The sequence below is a fragment of the Ambystoma mexicanum genome, chromosome 2p (genome assembly GCF_040938575.1).
Source record: "Ambystoma mexicanum isolate Mex_15411 chromosome 2p, UKY_AmexF1_1, whole genome shotgun sequence".
NCBI classification, from domain to species: domain Eukaryota; kingdom Metazoa; phylum Chordata; class Amphibia; order Caudata; family Ambystomatidae; genus Ambystoma; species Ambystoma mexicanum.
Window position 1 is genome coordinate 512002879 of NC_090923.1, and position 24025 is coordinate 512026903.

Below are 24025 nucleotides of genomic sequence, written 5' to 3' on the forward strand. Positions count from 1 at the left end.
TGTGAGAGAGGGTATGCCCAGACGTGGGTCCCTTGCTAGTTGAGCCACAAGGAACCAGGCTGCGCCTCACTGAGGTGGTCCAACAAGGCCGAAACATGTCTGGGGTTGCTTGGTTTTCTGTGCAGAGGGGACCTGGCCTAGCAGTTCGGGCTGGGCTGCTACCTTCGGTGGCGGCAGCTGCTGACTGATTTGCACATTGCTGGTCCCCTTTTTCAATGGCGCAGACGGGCTAAAAAACGGTGGTGTGGAAGGTTGCCCAGAGCAATTGCCAGTGGTTTAGATTCATTCAAAACCTTCCACCCATCACTTTTGTGGTCATTTTGTTTCTCCTTGTGAGAGAAGGTATGCCCAGACGTGGGTCCCTTGCACGCTGCGCCACAGGGAACCAAGCTGCACCTCACTGAGGAGGTCCAACAAGGCCAAAACATGTCTGGGGTTGCTTGGTTTTCTGTGCAGAGGGGACCTGGCCTAGCAGTTCGGGCTGGGCTGCTACCTTCGGTAGCGGCAGCTGCTGACTGATTTGCACATGGCTGTGCCCTTTTTGCAATGGTGCAGACGGGCTAAAAAACAGTGGTGTGGAAGGTTGCCCAGAGCAATTGCCAGTAGTTTAGATTAATTTGAAACCTTCCACCCATCACTTTTGTGGTCAGTTTGTTTCTTCTTGTGAGAGAGGGTATGCCCAGACGTGGGTCCCTTGCTCGCTGCGCCACAAGGAACCAGGCTGCACCTCACAGAGGAGGTCCAACAAGGCTGAAACATGTCTGGGGTTGCTTGGTTTTCTGTGCAGAGGGGACCTGGCCTAGCAGTTCGGGTTGGGCTGCTACCTTCGGTGGCGGCAGCTGCTGACTGATTTGCACATGGCTGGACACCTTTTGCAATGGCGCAGACGGGCTAAAAAACGGTGGTGTGGAAGGTTGCCCAGAGCAATTGCCAGTGGTTTGGATTCATTCGAAACCTTCCACCCATCACTTTTGTGGTCAGTTTGTTTCTCCTTGTGAGAGAGGGTTTGCCCAGACGTGGTCCCTTGCTCGCTGCGCCACAGGGAACCAGGCTGCAACTCACTGAGGAGGTCCAACAAGGCCGAAACATGTCTGAGGTTGCTTGGTTTTCTGTGCAGAGGGGACCTGGCCTAGCAGTTCGGGCTGGGCTGCTACCTTCGGTGGCGGCAGCTGCTGACTGATTTGTACATGGCTGGTCCCCTTTTGCAATGGCGCAGATGGGCTAAAAAACGGTGGTGTGGAAGGTTGCCCAGAGCAATTGCCAGTGGTTTAGATTCATTCGAAACCTTCCACCCATCACTTTTGTGGTCAGTTTGTTTCTCCTTGTGAGAGGGGGTATGCCCAGAAATGGGTCCCTTGCTCGCTGCACCACATGGAACCTGGATGCACATCACTGAGGAGGTCCAACAAGGCCGAAACATGTCTGGGGTTGCTTTGTTTTTTTGTTCAGAGGGGACCTGGCCTAGCAGTTCGGGCTGAGCTGCTACCTTCGGTGGCCGCAGCTGCTGACTGATTTGCACATGGCTGGTCCCCTTTTGCAATGGTGCAGACGGGCTAAAAAACGGTGGTGTGGAAGGTTGCCCAGAGCAATTGCCAGTGGTTTAGATTCATTTGAAACCTTCCACCGATCACTTTTGTGGTCAGTTTGTTTCTCTTTGTGAGAGAGGGTATGCCCAGACGTGGGTCCCTTGCTTGCTGCGCCACAGGGAACCAGAATGCACCTCATTGAGGAGGTCCAACAAGGCCGAAACATGTCTGGGGTTGCTTGGTTTTCTGTGCAGAGGGGACCTGGCCTAGCAGTTCAGGCTGGGCTGCTACCTTCGGTGGCGGCAGCTGCTGACTGATTTGCACATGGCTGGTCCCCTTTTGCAATGGCGCAGACGGGCTAAAAAACGGTGGTGTGGAAGGTTGCCCAGAGCAATTGCCAGTGGTTTAGATTCATTCGAAACCTTCCACCCATCACTTTTGTGGTCAGTTTGTTTCTCCTTGTGAGAGAGGGTATGCCCAGACATGGGTCCCTTGCTCCCTGCGCCACAGGGAACCAGGCTGCACCTCACTGAGGAGGTCCAACAAGGCCGAATCATGTCTGGGTTGCTTGGATTTCTGTGCAGAGGGGACCTGCCTAGCAGTTTGGGCTGGGCTGCTACCTTCGGTGGCGGCAGCTGCTGACTGATTTGCACATGGCTGGTCCCCTTTTGCAATGGCGCAGATGGGCTAAAAAACGGTGGTGTGGAAGGTTGCCCAGAGCAATTGCCAGTGGTTTAGATTCATTCGAAACCTTCCACCCATCACTTTTGTAGTCAATTTGTTTCTCCTTGTGAGAGAGGGTATGCCCAGACGTGGGTCCCTTGCTCGCTGCGCCACAGGGAACCAGGCTGCACCTCACTGAGGAGGTCCAACAAGTCCGAAACATGTCTGGGGTTGCTTGGTTTTTTTGTGCAGAGGGGACCTGGCCTAGCAGTTCGGGCTGGGCTGCTACCTTCGGTGGCGGCAGTTGCTGACTGATTTGCACATGGCTGGTCCCCTTTTGCAATGGCACAGACGGGCTAAAAAACGGTGGTGCAGATGGTTGCCTAGAGCAATTGCCAGTGGTTTAGATTCATTCGAAACCTTCCACCCATCACTTTTGTGATCAGTTTGTTTCTCCTTGTGAGAGAGGGTATGCCCAGACGTGGGTCCCTTGTTCGCTGCGCCACAGGGAACCAGGCTGCACCTCACCGAGGAGGTCCAACAAGGCCGAAACATATCTGGGTTGCTTGGTTTTCTGTGCAGAGGGGACCTGGCTTAGCAGTTCGGGCTGGGCTGCTACCTTCGGTGGCGGCAGCTGCTGACTGATTTGCACATGGCTGGTCCCCTTTTGCAATGGCGCAGACGGGCTAAAAAACGGTGGTGTGGAAGGTTGCCCAGAGCAATTGCCAGTGGTTTAGATTCATTCGAAACCTTCCACCCATCACTTTTGTAGTCAGTTTGTTTCTCCTTGTGAGAGAGGGTATGCCCAGACATGGGTCCCTTGCTCGCTGCGCCACAGGGAACCAGGCTGCACCTCACTGAGGAGGTCTAACAAGGCCGAAACATGTCTGGGGTTGCTTGGTTTTCTGTGCAGAGGGGACCTGGCCTAGCAGTTCGGGCTGGGCTGCCTCGTTCGGTGGCGGCAGCTGCTGACTGATTTGCACATGGCTGGTCTCCTTTTGCAATGGCGCAGATGGGCTAAAAAACAGTGGTGTGGAAGGTTGTCCAGAGCAATTGCCAATCGTTTAGATTCATTCGAAACCTTCCACCCATCAATTCTGTGGTCAGTTTGTTTCTCCATGTGAGAGAGGGTATGCCCAGATGTGGTTCCCTTGCTCGCTGCGCCACAGGGAACCAGGCTGCACCTCACGGAGGAGGTCCAACAAGGCCGAATCATGTCTGAGGTTGCTTGGTTTTCTGTGCAGAGGTGACCTGGCCTAGCAGTTCGGGCTGGGCTGCTACCTTCGGTGGCGGCAGCTGCTGACTGATTTGCACATGGCTGGTCCCCTTTTGCAATGGCGCAGACGGGCTAAAAAACGGTGGTGTGGAAGGTTGCTCAGAGCAATTGCCAGTGGTTTAGATTCATTCGAAACCTTCCACCCATCACTTTTGTGGTCAGTTTGTTTCTCCTTGTGAGAGAGGGTATGCCCAGACGTGGGTCCCTTGTTCGCTGCACCACAGGGAACCAGGCTGCACCTCACTGAGGAGGTCCAACAAGGCCGAAACATGTCTGGGGTTGCTTGGTTTTCTGTGCAGAGGGGACCTGGCTTACCAGTTCGGGCTGGGCTGCTACCTTCGGTGGCAGCAGCTGCTGACTGATTTGCATATGGCTGGTGGTCCCCTTTTGCAATGGCGCAGACGGGCTAAAAAACGGTGGTGTAGAAGGATGCCCAGAGCAATTGCCAGTGGTTTAGATTCATTCAAAACCTTCCACACATCACTTTTTTGGTCAGTTTGTTTCTCCTTGTGAGAGAGGGTATGCCCAGACGTGGGTCCCTTGCTCGCTGCGCCACAGGGAACCAGGCTGCACCTCACTGAGGAGGTCCAACAAGGCCGAAACATGTCTGGGGTTGCTTGGTTTTCTGTGCAGAGGGGACCTGGCCTAGCAGTTCGGGCTGGGCTGCTACCTTTGGTGGCGGCAGCGGCTGACTGATTTGCACATGGCTGGTCCCCTTTTGCAATGGTGCAGACGGGCTAAAAAACGGTGGTGTGGAAGGTTGCCCAGAGCAATTGCCAGTGGTTTAGATTCTTTCGAAAACCGTCCACCCATCACTTTTGTGGTCAGTTTGTTTCTCCTTGTGAGAGGCGGTATGCCCAGACATGGGTCCCTTGCTCGCTGCACCACAGGGAACCAGGCTGCACCTCACTGAGGAGGTCCAACAAGGCCGAAACATGTCTGGGGTTGCTTTGTTTTTTTGTGCAGAGGGGACCTGGCCTAGCAGTTCGGGCTGGGCTGCTACCTTCGGTGGCGGCAGCTGCTGACTGATTTGCACATGGCTGGTCCCCTTTTGCAATGGTGCAGACGGGCTAAAAAACGGTGGTGTGGAAGGTTGCCCAGAGCAATTGCCAGTGGTTTAGATTCATTTGAAACCTTCCACCCATCACTTTTGTGGTCAGTTTGTTTCTCCTTGTGAGAGAAGGTATGCCCAGACATGGGTCCCTTGCTCGCTGCGCCACAGGGAACCAGGCTGCACCTCACTGAGGAGGTCCAACAAGGCCGATACATGTCTGGGTTGCCTGGTTCTCTGTGCAGAGGGGACCTGGCCTAGCAGTTCGGGCTTGGCTGCTACCTTCGGTGGCGGCAGCTGCTGACTGATTTGCACATGGCTGGTCCCCTTTTGCAATGGCGCAGCCGGGCTAAAAAGCGGTGGTGTGGAAGGTTGCCCAGAGCAATTGCCAGTGGTTTAGATTCATTCGAAACCTTCCACCCATCCCTTTTGTAGTCAGTTTGTTTCTCCTTGTGAGAGAGGGTATGCCCAGATGTGGGTCCCTTGCTCGCTGCGCCACAGGGAACAAGGCTGCACCTCACTGAGGAGGTCTAACAAGGCCGAAACATGTCTGGGGTTGCTTGGTTTTCTCTGCAGAGGGGACCTGGCCTAGCATTTCGGGCTGGGCTTCTTCCTTCGGTGGCGGCAGCTGCTGACTGATTTGCACATGGCTGGTCCCCTTTTGCAATGGTGCAGACGGGCTAAAAAACGGTGGTGTGGAAGGTTGCCCAGAGTAATTGCCAGTGGTTTAGATTCATTCGAAACCTTCCACCCATCACTTTTGTGGTCAGTATGTTTCTCCTTGTGAGAGGGGGTATGCCCAGACGTGGGTCCCTTGCTCGCTGCGCCACAGGGAACCAGGCTGCACCTCACTGAGGAGGTCCAAGAAGTCCGAAACATGTCTGGGGTTGCTTGGTTTTTTTGTGCAGGGGGGACCTGGCCTAGCAGTTCGAGCTGGGCTGCTACCTTCGGTGGCGGCAGCTGCTGACTGATTTGCACATGGCAGGTCCCCTTTTGCAATGGCGCAGACGGGCTAAAAAACAGTGGTGCGGAAGGTTGCCCAGAGCAATTGCCAGTGGTTTAGATTCATTTGAAACCTTCCACCCATCACTTTTGTGGTCAGTTTGTTTCTCCTTGTGAGAGAGGGTATACCCAGACGTGGGTCCCTTGCTCGCTGCGCCACAGCGAACCAGGCTGCACCTCATTGAGGAGGTCCAACAAGGCCGAAACATGTCTGGGGTTGCTTGGTTTTCTGTGCAGAGGGGACCTGGCCTAGCAGTTCGGGCTGGGCTGCTACCTTCGGTGGCGGCAGCTGCTGACTGATTTGCACATGGCTGGTCCCCTTTTGCAATGGCGCAGACGGGCTAAAAAACGGTGGTGCGGAAGGTTGCCCAGAGCAATTGCCAGTGGTTTAGATTCATTCGAAACCTTCCACCCATCACTTTTGTGGTCAGTTTGTTTCTCCTTGTGAGAGAGGGTATGCCCAGACGTAGGTCCCTTGCTCACTGCGCCACAGGGAACCAGGCTGCACCTCACTGAGGAGGTCCAACAAGGCCGAAACATGTCTGGGTTGCTTGGTTTTCTGTGCAGAGGGGACCTGGCCTAGCAGTTCGGGCTGGGCTGCTACCTTCGGTGGCGGCACCTGCTGACTGATTTGCACATGGCTGGTCCCCTTTTGCAATGGCGCAGACGGGCTAAAAAACGGTGGTGTGGAAGGTTGCCCAGAGCAATTGCCAGTGGTTTAGATTCATTTGAAACCTTCCACCCATCACTTTTGTAGTCAGTTTGTTTCTCCTTGTGAGAGAGGGTATGCCCAGTCGTGGGTCCCTTGCTCGCTGCGCCACAGGGAACCAGGCTGCACCTCACTGAGGAGGTCTAACAAGGCCGAAACATGTCTGGGGTTGCTTGGTTTTTTTGTGCAGAGGGGACCTGGCCTAGCAGTTCGGGCTGGGCTGCTACCTTCGGTGGCGGCAGCTGCTGACTGATTTGCACATGGCTGGTCCCCTTTTGCAATGGCGCAGACGGGCTAAAAAACGGTGGTGTGGAAGGTTGCCCAGAGTAATTGCCAGTGGTTTAGATTCATTCGAAACCTTCCACCCATCACTTTTGTGGTCAGTTTGTTTCTCCTTGTGAGAGGGGGTATGCCCAGACGTGGGTCCCTTGCTCGCTGCACCACAGGGAACCAGGCTGCACCTCACTGAGGAGGTCCAACAAGGCCGAAACATGTCTGGGGTTGCTTGGTTTTCTGTGCAGAGGGGACCTGGCTTACCAGTTCGGGCTGGGCTGCTACCTTCGGTGGCAGCAGCTGCTGACTGATTTGCACATGGCTGGTGGTCCCCTTTTGCAATGGCGCAGACGGGCTAAAAAACGGTGGTGTAGAAGGATGCCCAGAGCAATTGCCAGTGGTTTAGATTCATTCAAAACCTTCCACACATCACTTTTTTGGTCAGTTTGTTTCTCCTTGTGAGAGAGGGTATGCCCAGACGTGGGTCCCTTGCTCGCTGCGCCACAGGGAACCAGGCTGCACCTCACTGAGGAGGTCCAACAAGGCCGAAACATGTCTGGGGTTGCTTGGTTTTCTGTGCAGAGGGGACCTGGCCTAGCAGTTCGGGCTGGGCTGCTACCTTTGGTGGCGGCAGCGGCTGACTGATTTGCACATGGCTGGTCCCCTTTTGCAATGGTGCAGACGGGCTAAAAAACGGTGGTGTGGAAGGTTGCCCAGAGCAATTGCCAGTGGTTTAGATTCTTTCGAAAACCGTCCACCCATCACTTTTGTGGTCAGTTTGTTTCTCCTTGTGAGAGGCGGTATGCCCAGACATGGGTCCCTTGCTCGCTGCACCACAGGGAACCAGGCTGCACCTCACTGAGGAGGTCCAACAAGGCCGAAACATGTCTGGGGTTGCTTTGTTTTTTTGTGCAGAGGGGACCTGGCCTAGCAGTTCGGGCTGGGCAGCTACCTTCGGTGGCGGCAGCTGCTGACTGATTTGCACATGGCTGGTCCCCTTTTGCAATGGTGCAGACGGGCTAAAAAACGGTGGTGTGGAAGGTTGCCCAGAGCAATTGCCAGTGGTTTAGATTCATTTGAAACCTTCCACCCATCACTTTTGTGGTCAGTTTGTTTCTCCTTGTGAGAGAAGGTATGCCCAGACATGGGTCCCTTGCTCGCTGCGCCACAGGGAACCAGGCTGCACCTCACTGAGGAGGTCCAACAAGGCCGATACATGTCTGGGTTACCTGGTTCTCTGTGCAGAGGGGACCTGGCCTAGCAGTTCGGGCTTGGCTGCTACCTTCGGTGGCGGCAGCTGCTGACTGATTTGCACATGGCTGGTCCCCTTTTGCAATGGCGCAGCCGGGCTAAAAAGCGGTGGTGTGGAAGGTTGCCCAGAGCAATTGCCAGTGGTTTAGATTCATTCGAAACCTTCCACCCATCCCTTTTGTAGTCAGTTTGTTTCTCCTTGTGAGAGAGGGTATGCCCAGATGTGGGTCCCTTGCTCGCTGCGCCACAGGGAACAAGGCTGCACCTCACTGAGGAGGTCTAACAAGGCCGAAACATGTCTGGGGTTGCTTGGTTTTCTCTGCAGAGGGGACCTGGCCTAGCATTTCGGGCTGGGCTTCTTCCTTCGGTGGCGGCAGCTGCTGACTGATTTGCACATGGCTGGTCCCCTTTTGCAATGGCGCAGACGGGCTAAAAAACGGTGGTGCGGAAGGTTGCCCAGAGCAATTGCCAGTGGTTTAGATTCATTTGAAACCTTCCACCCATCACTTTTGTGGTCAGTTTGTTTCTCCTTGTGAGAGAGGGTATGCCCAGACGTGGGTCCCTTGCTCGCTGCGCCACAGCGAACCAGGCTGCACCTCATTGAGGAGGTCCAACAAGGCCGAAACATGTCTGGGGTTGCTTGGTTTTCTGTGCAGAGGGGACCTGGCCTAGCAGTTCGGGCTGGGCTGCTACCTTCGGTGGCGGCAGCTGCTGACTGATTTGCACATGGCTGGTCCCCTTTTGCAATGGCGCAGACGGGCTAAAAAACGGTGGTGCGGAAGGTTGCCCAGAGCAATTGCCAGTGGTTTAGATTCATTCGAAACCTTCCACCCATCACTTTTGTGGTCAGTTTGTTTCTCCTTGTGAGAGAGGGTATGCCCAGACGTAGGTCCCTTGCTCACTGCGCCACAGGGAACCAGGCTGCACCTCACTGAGGAGGTCCAACAAGGCCGAAACATGTCTGGGGTTGCTTGGTTTTCTGTGCAGAGGGGACCTGGCCTAGCAGTTCGGGCTGGGCTGCTACCTTCGGTGGCGGCAGCTGCTGACTGATTTGCACATGGCTGGTCCCCTTTTGCAATGGCGCAGACGGGCTAAAAAACGGTGGTGCGGAAGGTTGCCCAGAGCAATTGCCAGTGGTTTAGATTCATTTGAAACCTTCCACCCATCACTTTTGTGGTCAGTTTGTTTCTCCTTGTGAGAGAGGGTATGCCCAGACGTGGGTCCCTTGCTCGCTGCGCCACAGCGAACCAGGCTGCACCTCATTGAGGAGGTCCAACAAGGCCGAAACATGTCTGGGGTTGCTTGGTTTTCTGTGCAGAGGGGACCTGGCCTAGCAGTTCGGGCTGGGCTGCTACCTTCGGTGGCGGCACCTGCTGACTGATTTGCACATGGCTGGTCCCCTTTTGCAATGGCGCAGACGGGCTAAAAAACGGTGGTGTGGAAGGTTGCCCAGAGCAATTGCCAGTGGTTTAGATTCATTTGAAACCTTCCACCCATCACTTTTTTAGTCAGTTTGTTTCTCCTTGTGAGAGAGGGTATGCCCAGTCGTGGGTCCCTTGCTCGCTGCGCCACAGGGAACCAGGCTGCACCTCACTGAGGAGGTCTAACAAGGCCGAAACATGTCTGGGGTTGCTTGGTTTTTTTGTGCAGAGGGGACCTGGCCTAGCAGTTCGGGCTGGGCTGCTACCTTCGGTGGCGGCAGCTGCTGACTGATTTGCACATGGCTGGTCCCCTTTTGCAATGGCGCAGACAGGCTAAAAAACGGTGGTGTGGAAGGTTGCCCAGAGTAATTGCCAGTGGTTTAGATTCATTCGAAACCTTCCACCCATCACTTTTGTGGTCAGTTTGTTTCTCCTTGTGAGAGGGGGTATGCCCAGACGTGGGTCCCTTGCTCGCTGCGCCACAGGGAACCAGGCTGCACCTCACTGAGGAGGTCCAACAAGTCCGAAACATGTCTGGGGTTGCTTTGTTTTTTTGTGCAGAGGGGACCTGGCCTAGCAGTTCGGGCTGGGCTGCTACCTTCGGTGGCGGCAGCTGCTGACTGATTTGCACATGGCTGGTCCCCTTTTGCAATGGCGCAGACGGGCTAAAAAACGGTGGTGCGGAAGGTTGCCCAGAGCAATTGCCAGTGGTTTAGATTCATTTGAAACCTTCCACCCATCACTTTTGTGGTCAGTTTGTTTCTCCTTGTGAGAGAGGGTATGCCCAGATGTGGGTCCCTTGCTCGCTGCGCCACAGGGAACCAGGCTGCACCTCACTGAGGAGGTCCAACAAGGCCGAAACATGTCTGGGTTGCTTGGTTTTCTGTGCAGAGGGGACCTGGCCTAGCAGTTCGGGCTGGGCTGCTACCTTCGGTGGCGGCAGCTGCTGACTGATTTGCACATGGCTGGTCCCCTTTTGCAATGGCGCAGATGGGCTAAAAAACGGTGGTGTGGAAGGTTGCCCAGAGCAATTGCCAGTTGTTTAGATTCATTCGAACCTTCCACCCATCACTTCTGTGGTCAGTTTGTTTCTCCTTGTGAGAGAGGGTATGCCCAGACGTGGGTCCCTTGCTCGCTGCGCCACAGGGAACCAGGCTGCACCTCACGGAGGAGGTCCAACAAGGCCGAAACATGTCTGGGGTTGCTTGGTTTTCTGTGCAGAGGTGACCTGGCCTAGCAGTTCGGGCTGGGCTGATACCTTTGGTGGCGGCAGCTGCTGACTGATTTGCACATGGCTGGTCCCCTTTTGCAATGGCGCAGACGGGCTAAAAAACGGTGGTGTGGAAGGTTGCCCTGAGCAATTGCCAGTGGTTTAGATTCATTTGAAACCTTCCACCCATCACTTTTGTGGTCAGTTTGTTTCTCCTTGTGAGAGAGGGTATGCCCAGACGTGGGTCCCTTGCTCGCTGCGCCACAGGGAACCAGGCTGCACCTCATTGAGGAGGTCCAACAAGGCCGAAACATGTCTGGGGTTGCTTGGTTTTCTGTGCAGAGGGGACCTGGCCTAGCAATTCGGGCTGGGCTGCTACCTTCGGTGGAGGCAGCTGCTGACTGATTTGCACATGGCTGGTCCCCTTTTGAAATGGCTCAGACGGGCTAAAAAACAGTGGTGTGGAAGGTTGCCCAGAGCAATTGCCCGTGGTTTAGATTCATTCGAAACCTTCCACCCATCACTTTTGTGGTCAGTTTGTTTCTCCTTGTGAGAGAGGGTATGCCCAGACGTGGGTCCCTTGCTCGCTGCACCACAGGGAACCAGGCTGCACCTCACTGAGGATGTCCAACAAGGCCGAAACATGTCTGGGGTTGATTGGTTTCTGTGCAGAGGGGACCTGGTCTAGCAGTTCGGGCTGGGCTGCTACCTTCGGTGGCGGCAGCTGCTGACTGATTTGCACATGGCTGGTCCCCTTTTGCAATGGCGCAGACGGGCTAAAAAATGGTGGAGTGGAAGGTTGCCCAGAGCAATTGCTAGTGGTTTAGATTCATTCAAAACCTTCCACCCATCACTTTTGTGGTCAGTACAAGCAATGTGAACCAGACACATGGCGCACACTCTGTGTCTCTCAGTGCAGGACATTGCCATACATGAGATGTAGACACAGGGGGACCCCTTCAGCAGGAAAAGACATGACATGTGACCCAGATCAGTCCTGTGTGCCCACAACCATGACCACCATACATGTGTGCTCTGAGCATCATTGCATAGGTCGGGGCTCTCACTGGAATGGCCCCCTGCCCTTCTCAAACTTCAGCAGGACTTCCTTAACATCCAGTAACTTCACCAAACTATGCCCATCCCTTCCTCCGTCCTCCTTACCACTCACCCTTCCTTGACAATCACCCCTCTATCGCTGACACCGGTAGCCTGGAACATCATGCCCCTCACAGGGTACCAGGCCCCTGTCTACTCAACACTGTTCAATGCACACAATTAATACATTCACACAATGATTGATGTCCAATCAAGGTTGCAAGTGTAAAATATTTGTATTGTGTAGTGTAAATCAAAATATACATGAATTAAACATTCCATGTCAACACCCACCCCAGCTGTACCCTCCTCAATCACCCACCTCCAACTACACTCTCCCCAATCACACACCCCAACTACACTCTCCCCAATCACCCATCCCAACTACACCCTCCCCAATCACCCACCCCAATTGCACTTGTGGCATCTGGTGGCGGGAATGGTGCATGTGGGTATGATGTCCTGTGGCATGTGTGCACTGTGACCACCTTTACTGTAGTTGGAGGCCACAACAGTGTGTGAAGGTGTCACTGGTGGTTGCTGGGCTGCTACTGCCGGTGGTGGTGGAGGTTGGGGTGCTACTGCTGGAGGTAGTCGTTGCTGGGTTGCTACTGCCAGAGGTGGTGGAGGATGGACTGCCATAGGTGATGGTGCTGGCTGGGCAGCTACAGCTGTTCTCGCTGGTGGCTGGGCGGGGCCCGCAACACTACCATATTGCCTGCTGCGGCCTGTCGTGGGTCTTGGCTGCGCAGGAGTGGTGGCTTTCTTGGTGGCTGCATGCAAGGGTCCTGCCTCGCCACTCTCTGTGGGGAGACGAGATGGGCTGTCAGCTCTTTGCCACACCTGTCGTCAATCATGCAGTCTATCCATCCCATGATGCGTTTGTCCCAGTGTTGTTGGTATCATGTGTCTCACATCGGTAGTATTGCTCAGATGAGTGACCATGCAGGGGAGGTTCATGCAGGGGGTGGGGGGCTCATGCTGGGTGTGGGTGATGTGCATGTATGCGTGTTCTTTGGAGTGTTACTGCCATCGACGGGTGTACAGTGCGTGACATGTCATGGGTCAGGCCACTTACCATGCCCATTACTCTGCGGTCTGCTCTCTGCTGGTGGATGCATACAAAAGGAGGGGGGACATGCACATGTACATGTACCTGTACCTACTGGCATCTCCTTGGGTCCCCACTCTGGCCTCAGCACCTCCGATGCCTTCGATCCCCTCCATGTGGAGGATGCTGCTGAGGTGCTCCTCCCATGGCATGAGTCGTAGAGGATCTACAGTGCCGGCATCAGGTGCTGTGCATTCCCTCTTGTGTTTGGCTATGACTGCCTTGAGGTTGTCCCACCTCTTCCGACAGTCCTTTCTTGTCCCATGGATGGTCCTGACAGCTGTCTCATTGGCCACCACCTCACTTCATATGGCGCTCTCCCTCTCACAGCATGTCTTGCACTGCTTGGCTCCAAACAACTCCTCTGCATACTGCAGCACAGTGTCCACCTGGGCTGTAGATTTAGCATCTGAAAACTTTGGTTTGCATTGGTGCGAGCCCTTGCCTGGGGTGCTCTGCTCCTGGGACATCTTTTTCCAGTATTTCTGGGCCTGGATGGCTGTGGGAAACAGTGGATTCAGGTGGATTGTGGTTTTTGTAGTGGCCGCTGCACTTTTGCCGGTTGCACAGTGCACGGTGGTGGCGCGAGTTATGATTACTTATCTTGCCATAACTGATGAATTTCTGGGGTTTTACGATTTTACTTGTAACCATAATATCCCTTTAACAAAGTTTTCCCACTGAATTTAATAGGTTTTTACTGGTGCAATTTCACCATAACGTCCCTTTCACCTAGTTTTTTCACTGAATTTGATAGGTTTTCATTAGTGTTGGATCATACAGAAAGCACTATTTTTAGTGTTTAGAATTGACGAGATAGACATAAAACATAACACCAAGATATTGGTCGTATAACGTAATCACCAAAATAAGAATTTGCTTGGTGATTAATGTTCGAATTCATGAATTACCTGCAAACTTCTAATTAGTCATATTGGCTAGGACTTAGTAAGTAGAATTGCCATTAATGTCTGTTCTACAAAACTAGAGATGTCAAATTAATCTTTGGATTGTGCGGTAAGCGCTGTGTGGAGTTTTCGGAATTGATGGGATAGACATAAAATGTAAGATGTGCTTGTTTTACTTTACAGCTGAATGCTTGGACCTACATGCATTACAGCAGGGATACCCAATGTAAATAATGACGTAAAAAACCATTGACATTGAACGTAGAAGTCTGACGTCATGGGTATTAAAAAAAGCGAATTATTACTAGATGGCACCCTCACGCCATGCGGAATGCCGCATTCTGTTGAAAGGAGAGGGCCAAGAAGCTTATTTAAGCTTGACAGACGCTAAGTAGGTAAGGGCATGTTTTCTTTGAGGAACTTATTGAAATAGTTGGAGTGCTTTTTAGAGTGGAAGATGGATAATTTCTGAGAAGAAATTATGTGGATCATCACTTGTAGGTCCTGAGTTGCTGGGAATGGATCCATTTGAATAGAACCTAGATGATCATTTGAGAGACATGTGCAGGCTGGTGCGAAGCAAATAAGTAAGTATAGTGATACCAAGAAGTTATTGATAGTAGGTATTTGAGAATTAACAAGTGTTTTTAATGTGAGTTGGAGACAATAAAATGTTTATTTTCAATTTGGAATAGGTAATTGGAATTTGAAACTCATGTCAAGGACTAGATTAAGGTATGAACTACTATTATTGATCACATTGGGTGAATTAGAAAAATCTAATGGACTATGGTTATTACACTTCATGAAACACTGGTGTTGGACATAAGATTGCACTTGTGCATTGGAAATAAGGTGCTTTTGATAAGATTAGTGATAAAATGAATATTACTAATTATCGAGTAGACTATCAATGAATTAAATGAATTTTCTAAGTGTCATGAATTGTCGTTGTGAGTATAGGTTTTCATTAGTTTCTTGTTTTCATTAGTCTATATGTTACATGGTATGATTGTGTTAAAATCCATGTTGTTTGATGATGATATAATAGCCCTGAAGAAGACCTAAAGTCAAAGGCCAAAACAGGCGTTGGCAAAAACTGTAGCGCTGTTAAGGGACACTAATTGGCAATAATTGTAAAGCTGTTCAGTGACAATAGGTGTAAAGCTGCAAGAAAGGCTACATACGTAAAACTGTCAAGTGACAAAAAATCGTAAAGCTGTTCATGGAAAAAGAATATAAAAATATTTTCAAAAATGTAATATTGAGTGAGGAATATCTAAGATTTGGTGTCTGGCGCATTGGGAAGTTTTAGTCTTTAGGAAGAAGAAGATGTTAGATCTAGTCACGATTCCATTGTCTAATAATGTGTCCACTTGCCTCGAGAATATTACTAGCATCACTGCTTCAGAAATCATAGATAGGCTCAACAATTCTCAACAATTCACCACAAGGTTTTATGGATTATTAGCACTGTATATATGAGATTTATAAAATATAAACATAGCTGGGTAGCAATGGGGCACTGTACATAGGAAATGCACCTAGGGGGTTACCCATGGGGTGAAGGTTAGCAGAGGTAGTTGGAATGGCTAAGGGAAATGGAATGGCTAAGGGTGAGCTGTGTAGGGGAGAGGTATGGTTGAGTTGAGCAATCAGCAATAAGAAAGATGTTATTTGAGGGTTTTCTGGAAGTGAAGGATGGAGAGGGGCCAGTCTTATCAGTGTTGGTGACTTATTCCAGAGACAGGGTGTTTATCAGCAAAATTACTGCTTTATAGTTATTTTCCTCTTAAAAGTCTCTGTTTCTCTGTTGATGTTATGACTTCTGGTGATGTGTTGCCTCTGGAGAGAACATGTTTCCTGTCCAGATAGAGTGATATTCAGGTTGTGACTGCTTTGTAGGTGATGCAGGTTGTCTTGAACAAGATGCCTACTTTCAAAGTTAGCTAGTGCTGGACCTTTAGGATGGGGTGATATGATCATATATTCTTAGTCCTGTGATAAGGCAGTTTTGCATCATGCTGGCCAAGATGATATCTGCAGTGTTTCCTCCTTCGAGGAGGGAGATGACCATGGCTTGGACAAGTGTTCTGAAATTCAGGGTGGGTATGAAAGCCACGAATTTGTGGAGGAGTGCAAGCTGGTACCATGCTCTTTGGATCTTCTTGGAAAGACATTATTTAAATGAGAGGTCAAAGTTGACAGAAAAGCCAAAAGAACTAGCACTGGGTGAGAGTTAAGGTGGGAATTAGTTGGGCATCATGTCAGTGAGCCAATTTTTGACTGCATGCTTCATGTAGATTCCAAGGAATGTGTCTTCATTAATTTGAGTTTCACCTAGACACTCGCCAACCAGGCTTGGATGAAGGACATACGATGCTTGAGTCAATGGATGTTATTGATGCATTTTATTTAGGCAAAGCAGAGTGTAGTTTGTGTATTGGTGGATCTTGAGGTCAGTGTTTGTGCGCTATTTCTCCCAAGAAGATCCCCAGGAGGATCCATGTAGAGGTTGAAGAGGACAGGAGGCAGGATGAAGCCTTGTTGATCTCTGCAGGTTACTGGGTGGTGCCAGAGGAAAACCACTTCAAGATTGCTTTGTCGAAGCTCTTGCATGTGTCAAGAATGTTGAGGAGGGCTTCATAGTCTAAGCCATAGGTCCTTATGATGAAAACAAATCCCTTTTGGTAGGACAATATACTGTGTTTGGTGCTGAATAAATGCAGTGTCAACATCTGGAAAGTTAGCATAAGTTAAATGTACCACAGTATCAAAAGAATGAATGCCCTTCTGAATCTAAGTGGAAAGGCTTAGCAAACCTTCTGTTAGAGGACATTAACACTTGCCCTGAGCCAATTGGGAACCATGCAACCAACTGGGGATCAGAAAGGGGTTTTCAACCTTGCATGCCTGTTGTGTGATGAAATGTCTTATATTTAAGTATGCTAAACAAAAGGCACAAAGATATACTGCTGTTTTTACTACAGCACCGTATTCAATTTCATCAATGGAAACTAACGAGAAGAAATTAATATGATGGAACGTCTGCTAAGAGATAGTGAAGGTCTCCATGAAGCAACCTAATCTGATCTCATAGGGTGTGGTTAACAGAAATCTTATGCAAGTTTGCCTTTTGGGCCCTGTTTCTTCAACCTGTACTTGTCATATTTGCCAACCATTATTGCATGTACAGTTATTAACTTAAGTGGCTGACATGGTTTTATTGCCAGGCCAGCAATGGAAAGGTGAACAACTGGGACACAAAAAGAGAAGAAAGAAGAAGAACCCCAACTGGACCGCTGAACCTGGATACAATCCAAATCTGGACAGATACATTAAAAGGTTCAGACATAGAGCAACATCTGCAACATTGGACAAGCCCATTAAACAGGTTTTTAACCTGACCCCACAGAACGATAGACTATACAATCACTGAACAACAATCAGATTATTACATTTAATTTAATTTCAACATTTGTATAGCGCCTTTCACAATGGGTGTGGGCCCAATGCGCTGTTGGTTGAACATCCTTGGAGGGACGGAAGTCCGAAGTATAGAAAAGATAGGAGGTTCTAGTATGCATGTGTGCATAATGTTACAAGAAAGGGCGCCTGGTTACGTCCCTGCTCTACCCAGGTGGGTGAACATTTATATGATACAATTGAGTAACGTCATGGGAACCCACACAAGGGGAAAACACTAAACCTGACAAATAGTGGAAATGACTACTGCATGTGATTCAATTTTAATGCATCAGAGCACAAATGTTACATATACATAGCGAAGAAACATAGGACATTCAATAAAATATATACAACGTATATAGTACAGTATACAGATACATGTGCCAAAATGAATTCTTTTGGACAGGTTTATCGGAAATTACAATCTCTATGGTCCCTTGTGGGGGATAACATGAGGTCAGATAATACAATTGCAGTACATTAGGTACAAGTCGATAGACTGGACTGTTGGTGAGTGAAAATGCTGTGACACAGAAAAAAGTCTACACAACTGTGTTTCGGCCTCAGAGCTGTTCTTGTGTGGCTGTAACTTGATCGGCCTTGATATGATATGATATGATAGGATATGGCATTTATAACGCACCTATACACAAGTGTTTCAAGGCGCGACGAGGCAAGGGAGGGGGAACAAATGGAAGACGGACAACGATCCTACTAGGCCAGGTGTCATTCAGATGGGGCAAGTGCATGGGAAGAGAGTAAGGGAAGCGCAAGGGGCAAGGGAGAGGGGAAAGTGCAGTACTTGGGATAGTAGAATAAATAAGATAAATAAATAAAGGGGCAGCTGGTGGCAAGTGCATGGTAAGTGCAGACAAAGTGCTGGCAGAGGGACTGTAGGGATACAGAGACAGTCCCGGGGTGCAGGGGTTGCCAGGGAGGCAGTGCCGGTGGACAAATGGCTGGGCCAGGGCCCGAGATGAGAGAGAGTGGCCCGGTAACCAGTGCAGTTTCAGTCAGGAATTTAGCAGGGGGGAAGGAAGAGCAAGCAGAAGAAAAGAGGAAGGTTTTGAGGTGCTTCTGGAACCATAGATGGTTCTCCTCATGTTTCAGGGAGGCAGGAAGGCTGTTCCAGTGGAGGCCCCTGCCGCGGAGAGAGATCTACCCCCAACTCGTTGCTTGGAGGTCATCAGGACGGAGAAGATTGGTATATGCAAAGATCCTATGTGATCTGTCAAAATAATGGACAGAATGAGAGGTCAGGAGTGTGTGGGGTTCTGTGTTGTTAAAAAACAATTTCTAAACATCAAATGCTGGCCTCTAAGGTAGAGACTCTATGAATTACGGATTTTACCGTAATATGTTGCACAAGGGCATATAGTGTTGATGTGCAAGTCATCAGAAAAGAGCCGGAGAGTTCCCACATGTGTGATTAATCACTGTAACAAGGAGGGCGATGTCAGGAGTACATCAGGGTATCAGAATGCACGAGATCCCAAGTTGCAAGAATGATTTAATAAGCTCTTACCAGCACTTCATATGTGTCCGGAGTTCATGCGAAGTCGGATACTATGGGTCAGGAATTGGTGGTATTGAAGCATCACTGGACTGTGGGAGAAGGAGGCACGCGTTACTCAAAAAACCAATGTCCATGTCAAATGGGAGTAATGGTTCACAGTGTGGACTGCACTGTAAAAACAACCTAAATGTGCAGGTACAACTCAACCACTGGCATGCAGTTATATAATGGGTCAGGATTAGTGACTCAACATTGTCTGGCATCAGTGCTCATCCGACCCTTAATTGATGTTGCTTAAATCTTCAATTATTTTTCATATTTCTTTTATGTCGGCACACATTTGGGCACTGGCCACCGTTTCTACCTCTTGTGTGCAGACCACATTTTGCAAGACTTTATCATCCAACATTACACCGCTTTGGTTGCGCATCGGTTGCCATGGTACCAATTTACAAAAGCACACTTTTGGGACCAAGCTGCCGCTCCTGGCGCAAATCTGGTGAAAATCCGTCCAGCGATTTGGGCTGTAGGCTTGAGCAAAATATTTTTCCACTATGTCTATGGAAAAATAAATGTTTGGTACCCCCATATAGCTTTGCTCGCCCATGACAAACCCTCACCAAACTTGTCGAAATGATTCAGTCTGGGCCAGAAATATTGTATATAAAGTTTGGTAAGGATTAATCCAGGGGGAGCGAAGTTATAAGCCACCCAATAAGTGCTCTTCCTACGAGTTGAGCAACTTAACGCAGGCTGTGTAATATATATAAGTGATTGCTGGCCAGGGGTAGGGGGTGAAATTATTTTAGGGAGTGGAAAATAAGGTTGTGTTAAAATTGGTTTATATCATAGGACACAAGACATTTTGTTTTTGATTTAAGAGGCAGAGTTTTGAAGCGTAGACAGTGTTTATGGTGTGGATGCACAGGGTTGTTGAAGCTGAGAGGCTTGGAACAGACTATAGAAAAGTGGCAGAAGTATTGTTGATAGAAAATCAGAAACAGGGAGTGAGGAGGTACTAGACTTGAAGAGGTGTGGGGTTTAACTCTGGTAAATATTGGTGATGTGCCATTATAGGAGGAGATACTCCCCTTATGCACCTATGCAAATCCCTGTTGAGATAATAAGATAAAATACAAAATTGTCATGCTCAGTGGGTCCGAGCAACAGCATATAAGATGTTTTTACCCTTGCCTCAAGAGGGAACTTTCTAAATCAATGCTGCAACACATGACCACATATTTACACGCTGTATCTAAGGGGAAATGGTTGCAGAAAAGATTAGCTATTCTAGAATTGTGGAAAATATTCAGAGATGAGGTGGGAAATCCACCCCCAAAGGAGTAGATGCTTAATCAGCATGAAGGGGAGGATACAACGCCTCCGTCTCCTCTTCTCTAGAGCATCAATCCACCAGCCAAAGGGACAGGGATTGTATCCATGAAAAGAATTAAAATGCAGCTGCAGAGTACACTAACCCCACATAGCCCCAGTAGAGGATGCCCTAAACAGAGACAAGTTAGGCAACCAAAAACCAATGTCCATGAGCGAAGAATATATCGAGTGCCATGAATTACAGGTGAGATTGACAGAGCTTGTGTAGAGAGAGACATGAAAGGAAATTGAAAAGCTTGCTGTGGAGCATGAATGTCGAAGGAAACAAGGAAGCGAAGAACAAGAGCGAGAGTGAGAAAAGAGTTTAGAAAGATTGTTTAAGAAAATGGATGAGACAAGGAAAAATCATACTTGTCTAGATGAAAATGAGGGAGCAGCAATTCAAAGTAGGATCAGCAATTTTTACAGAAGCAGGAGTGATAGCTGTGTTAACAAGAAGATGATGCGCACATTCCTCATCAAAGAGGTTTTTCTAAAATGGGGAGTGTGAGAAGTCCTTTGGTCTGACAGCGGACCAGACTAATCGAATCAATTGTTTGAGCAAATATGCTTACCACCCGCAGGCAAACAGGTTTTGTGAGAGGCTCAACTTAAACTTTACCCTAAACAAAGGATGGCTCCAATGTCTACCTTTAGCCTTATTTGTACTATGAAACCAGCCCAGTTCAGATCATCACCTGACTCCTCATGAGCTGGTTATAGGACACCAGATGTATACACCTCTTGCTCCTCCCAGTGGAGCACAAACAGATGCCCATAGTACCGCTGTTGTTCTTGGAATTGAAATGCATGTATATTTGGCTGATATGACGGCAATAATTTCTTTTATTTCTCGTCATATTTGCACATGGCAGGTGGGGTCAAAGAAGAATGATGAAGACAACCAACAGTCCAACCTACATAGTTTGCTCTAACCCCCGCCCTATAAGTTGGTTATCTTATTTATGTAAAAGACTTTACCAGACTCTGACACAAACCAAGATTTGAGGGCCCTTTCGTGATGAAGCAGATAACTCCCACCACGTCAAGGTACAAGGAAGAAGAGCCTGGCTCCACCTCAGTAATGTTAAACCTTGCAAACGCGAGACCCCTCTGCTGCCATCCCCAGATGCCGAGACAGAAGAAGAAGTGACTAGGGTTTAGACGAGATCAGCAACCAGAAGCAGAGACCTTTTAGGGAAAAGCCAATAATTGTTTTATTTATTTTTGTATTAAGCATTTACTTAAAAGCCAAACCTTTGCTTTTCATTTCATTCCCTGAACATCAGCCAAGAGATGACATCTTAAACATTTCTGTTCTTTTCTATCTCTTGATTGAATTAGATATTTAGAAAGTTCAAATGTCCAGTGCAAGTAATACCAATGCTCTACATGCCATGTGGCATCTCTTGGCTTTACATTGGTCTGTCCACTGTATTGTATCCTCTGTCTCTCGTGCTCTTCTTACGGCGAAATTAAAAAGAGACAGTTGTCCCCCAGCACTCCAGGACATCATTCACGCATTCCATGCTCACACATCAGTTTGCATACAACTCACTTTGGAAGGTCTTCTAACAGCTCCCATCAAGACAGCCTGAGGTTTAAAGCAAGGCTGCTTATTAGCAGCAGCCATTTCTAACTATTTTATACAGGACCTCAAATACTCGTTCCAACACATATCATTTGACACTCTGATTCTTAATGGAATTAAAATCACCAATTTGAATTACGCAGATGATATTGTGCTAATTTCAAAATCACCAAAATCACCGATTGGTCTGCAGAATTTACTTGAGGCATTTAATTCTTATTTCTTCAGGAATCAGCTCGTGATTAACATCAATAAGAGACATATTGTAACATATGTCGCAAACTACAATCATAGGAATAAATATAAGTGGACAATAAATCTAACGCCACTAGAAATAGTGAACAAATACATCTACCTTGGAATGGTTTTTGAAGGCTTACTAACATCAAGTGGCCAAGTGGAGTGCATGGAAGCGAAGTTGACGACAGCCATATCGCAAGCAAAAATAATCTTACACCGGTACAGCAAATTTACGCTAAAACTGACAATCACTTTCTGGAATATGAAAGCAATTCCAACCATTCTATATGGTGTAGAAACATTATTAAACTGCAAATCCTTAAATCTGAATAGATTAGAAGCTACATTTTGTAGAGCAGTACTTGCTTTACCCCAGTGTGTACCCGGTGTATGCATGCGATATGAACTGGGGCTAATTTCGCTGAATGCTATCCTTCAAAGGCGACGTTGTGCACTGTTCCGTAAATGTTTGTTGACAAATAATCAACCAGATGTGTTACAGGTAATTGCAAACTATATAGTTACATCGGATAAGAATTTTGGGAAAAGGTGGGTTGGTGATAGCCTGTCCTGCTTAGCAAACGCAAATGTTTCAATCCATATGCGAATCACAAATCCAGACAAAGCTAAAAATCTAATATATGAACTTGACTGGACTGATATGAGAGATACCTGCCTAAAATATCGCCAAATATGTAAACACCGATTTTGGTCTAAGGCGGTCAAATGCCTGAAGTATTTTTATTTTCAAATTTGTTTATTGGCATTTGTTATTTAGTAAATTTACAGGACACCAAGCGTGTCCGCGTTTCTAGGATAATGAGCATTTCAGAATAAAACATTTAACATTTAACAAATTAACATTACAACATTCAACTATCTCCCAGTGTTTCCTGTTAAGGTGATGTTGCTTGTTGGAGCAGGGGACGGGGGGATCATGATGGTCTGGAGGGGGGGAAAAAGGAGGGGCCCCATGCCTGTGAAAGCCCAGTGCGGTGACAGCGTGGTGGTCACAGGTCTTGTCAATTCAGTTCATGGTTCTGTTTCAGTGGGTTCATACCAATTAATGGGGGCTTGTCATCTGAGGGGTAAAACAGGGAGTCTGTGAGTTCTTTCCAGGCCTCAAGGGTCATACTTGAGTCATCTGTGGATCTGGCCACACTGTCCTCCCAAGCCGTTGTTTCTGCTTGTACCCAGCGTTTCAGCTCAGAGTGCCAGCTTTTCTGTTGGGGCCCAGTCATTTTCTTCCAAGACATTGCCATGGTCCTCTTTGCCAGTATACACATAATGTCCATTAATCTGGTGAGGTGCTTGAGTTTGGCCGGTCTGGTGTATGTGCCGAGCAGGCATTCCTCCGGGGTCCATTTGTATCTAGTCACCCCCAGATTGTCGCTTGTCTGCTGTATGGCGGTCCACAGGGATTGTGTCTTAATGCACTTCCAGAACACGTGGATCAAGTCCGCATTGCTCTGTCCGCACCATGTGCAATTAGAGGGCAACGTATTATTGATTTTTGCCAGCCTGGATGGAGTTAGGTATGTTCGGTGTAGCAGGTTGAGTTGTATTTGTCTGACTCTGTGGTTCCTGGAGACAGACTTGGGGAATGTCAAGGCCCTTTCCCATTCTCCATCTGACAGTTCCCGGCCCATGTCCGCTTCCCATTTGCCTCTCAAAGCGACACCCCGTGGGTTGGGGACGTCGCTCAGGTGGGCATAGATCTGGGACACCGGCTTCCAGCCCTCGCCCAGAGCATAAAGTAGTGTGATCAGGGGGTTTGATTCCGGTTCTTCCGGTCATGACGACCATTTGGTTCTTGCTGTGGTTCTCATCTTCCGATACCACAGGACCTGGCCCGTATGGACTCAATCTACTTCCTGAAGTGTTTCAAAGTCTTTAAAGGCCCCATCCGCAAACAGGTCCCCCCATGAGTATATCCTGTTCCTTTCCCAGTGCCTGAGGTGGTGCAAATCTGTGACGGAGCCACATAGGTCCGAGAGTAGTGGTATGTCCGGGGAGTAGTGGGGCTTAGAGCAGGCGAGGGTTACTGTCCTGCGCCATACTCTTTGCCCCAGGATAGCCATGAAAGGAGCATTTCGCATTAGGTGGGAGGGGGCCCAGATGAGTTCTTTCATATGCAACGGGGATACTAGGGTCTGCAGCAGGGGGGTCTCGGATGTGGCTTCATCTGCTAGCCATTTAGTGACAAAACTAAGCTGTGCTGCCAGGTAATACTTTTCGAAGTTCGGGAGTTGGATTCCCCCTTGGGTGTACGGTAGCATCAGGGTGGAAAATGCTATTTTGCGTCTTCCTGACCCCAACAAGAAGTCCCGGGTTATC

The 24025-nt window shown here is 49.0% G+C and overlaps 1 protein-coding gene across 4 annotated transcripts in view; it reads right to left on the reverse strand.

Moving 5' to 3' along the window:
* HRH1 (histamine receptor H1) overlaps positions 1-24025 on the reverse strand; it is a 1870597-nt gene that overhangs the window by 536976 nt on the left and 1309596 nt on the right. For all 4 annotated transcript variants that reach the window (XM_069643929.1, XM_069643927.1, XM_069643928.1 and 1 more), the window contains one exon: positions 18493-18572. The gene's annotated coding sequence lies outside the window, so the exon portion shown is untranslated. The remainder of the gene's footprint in view (positions 1-18492; positions 18573-24025) is intronic.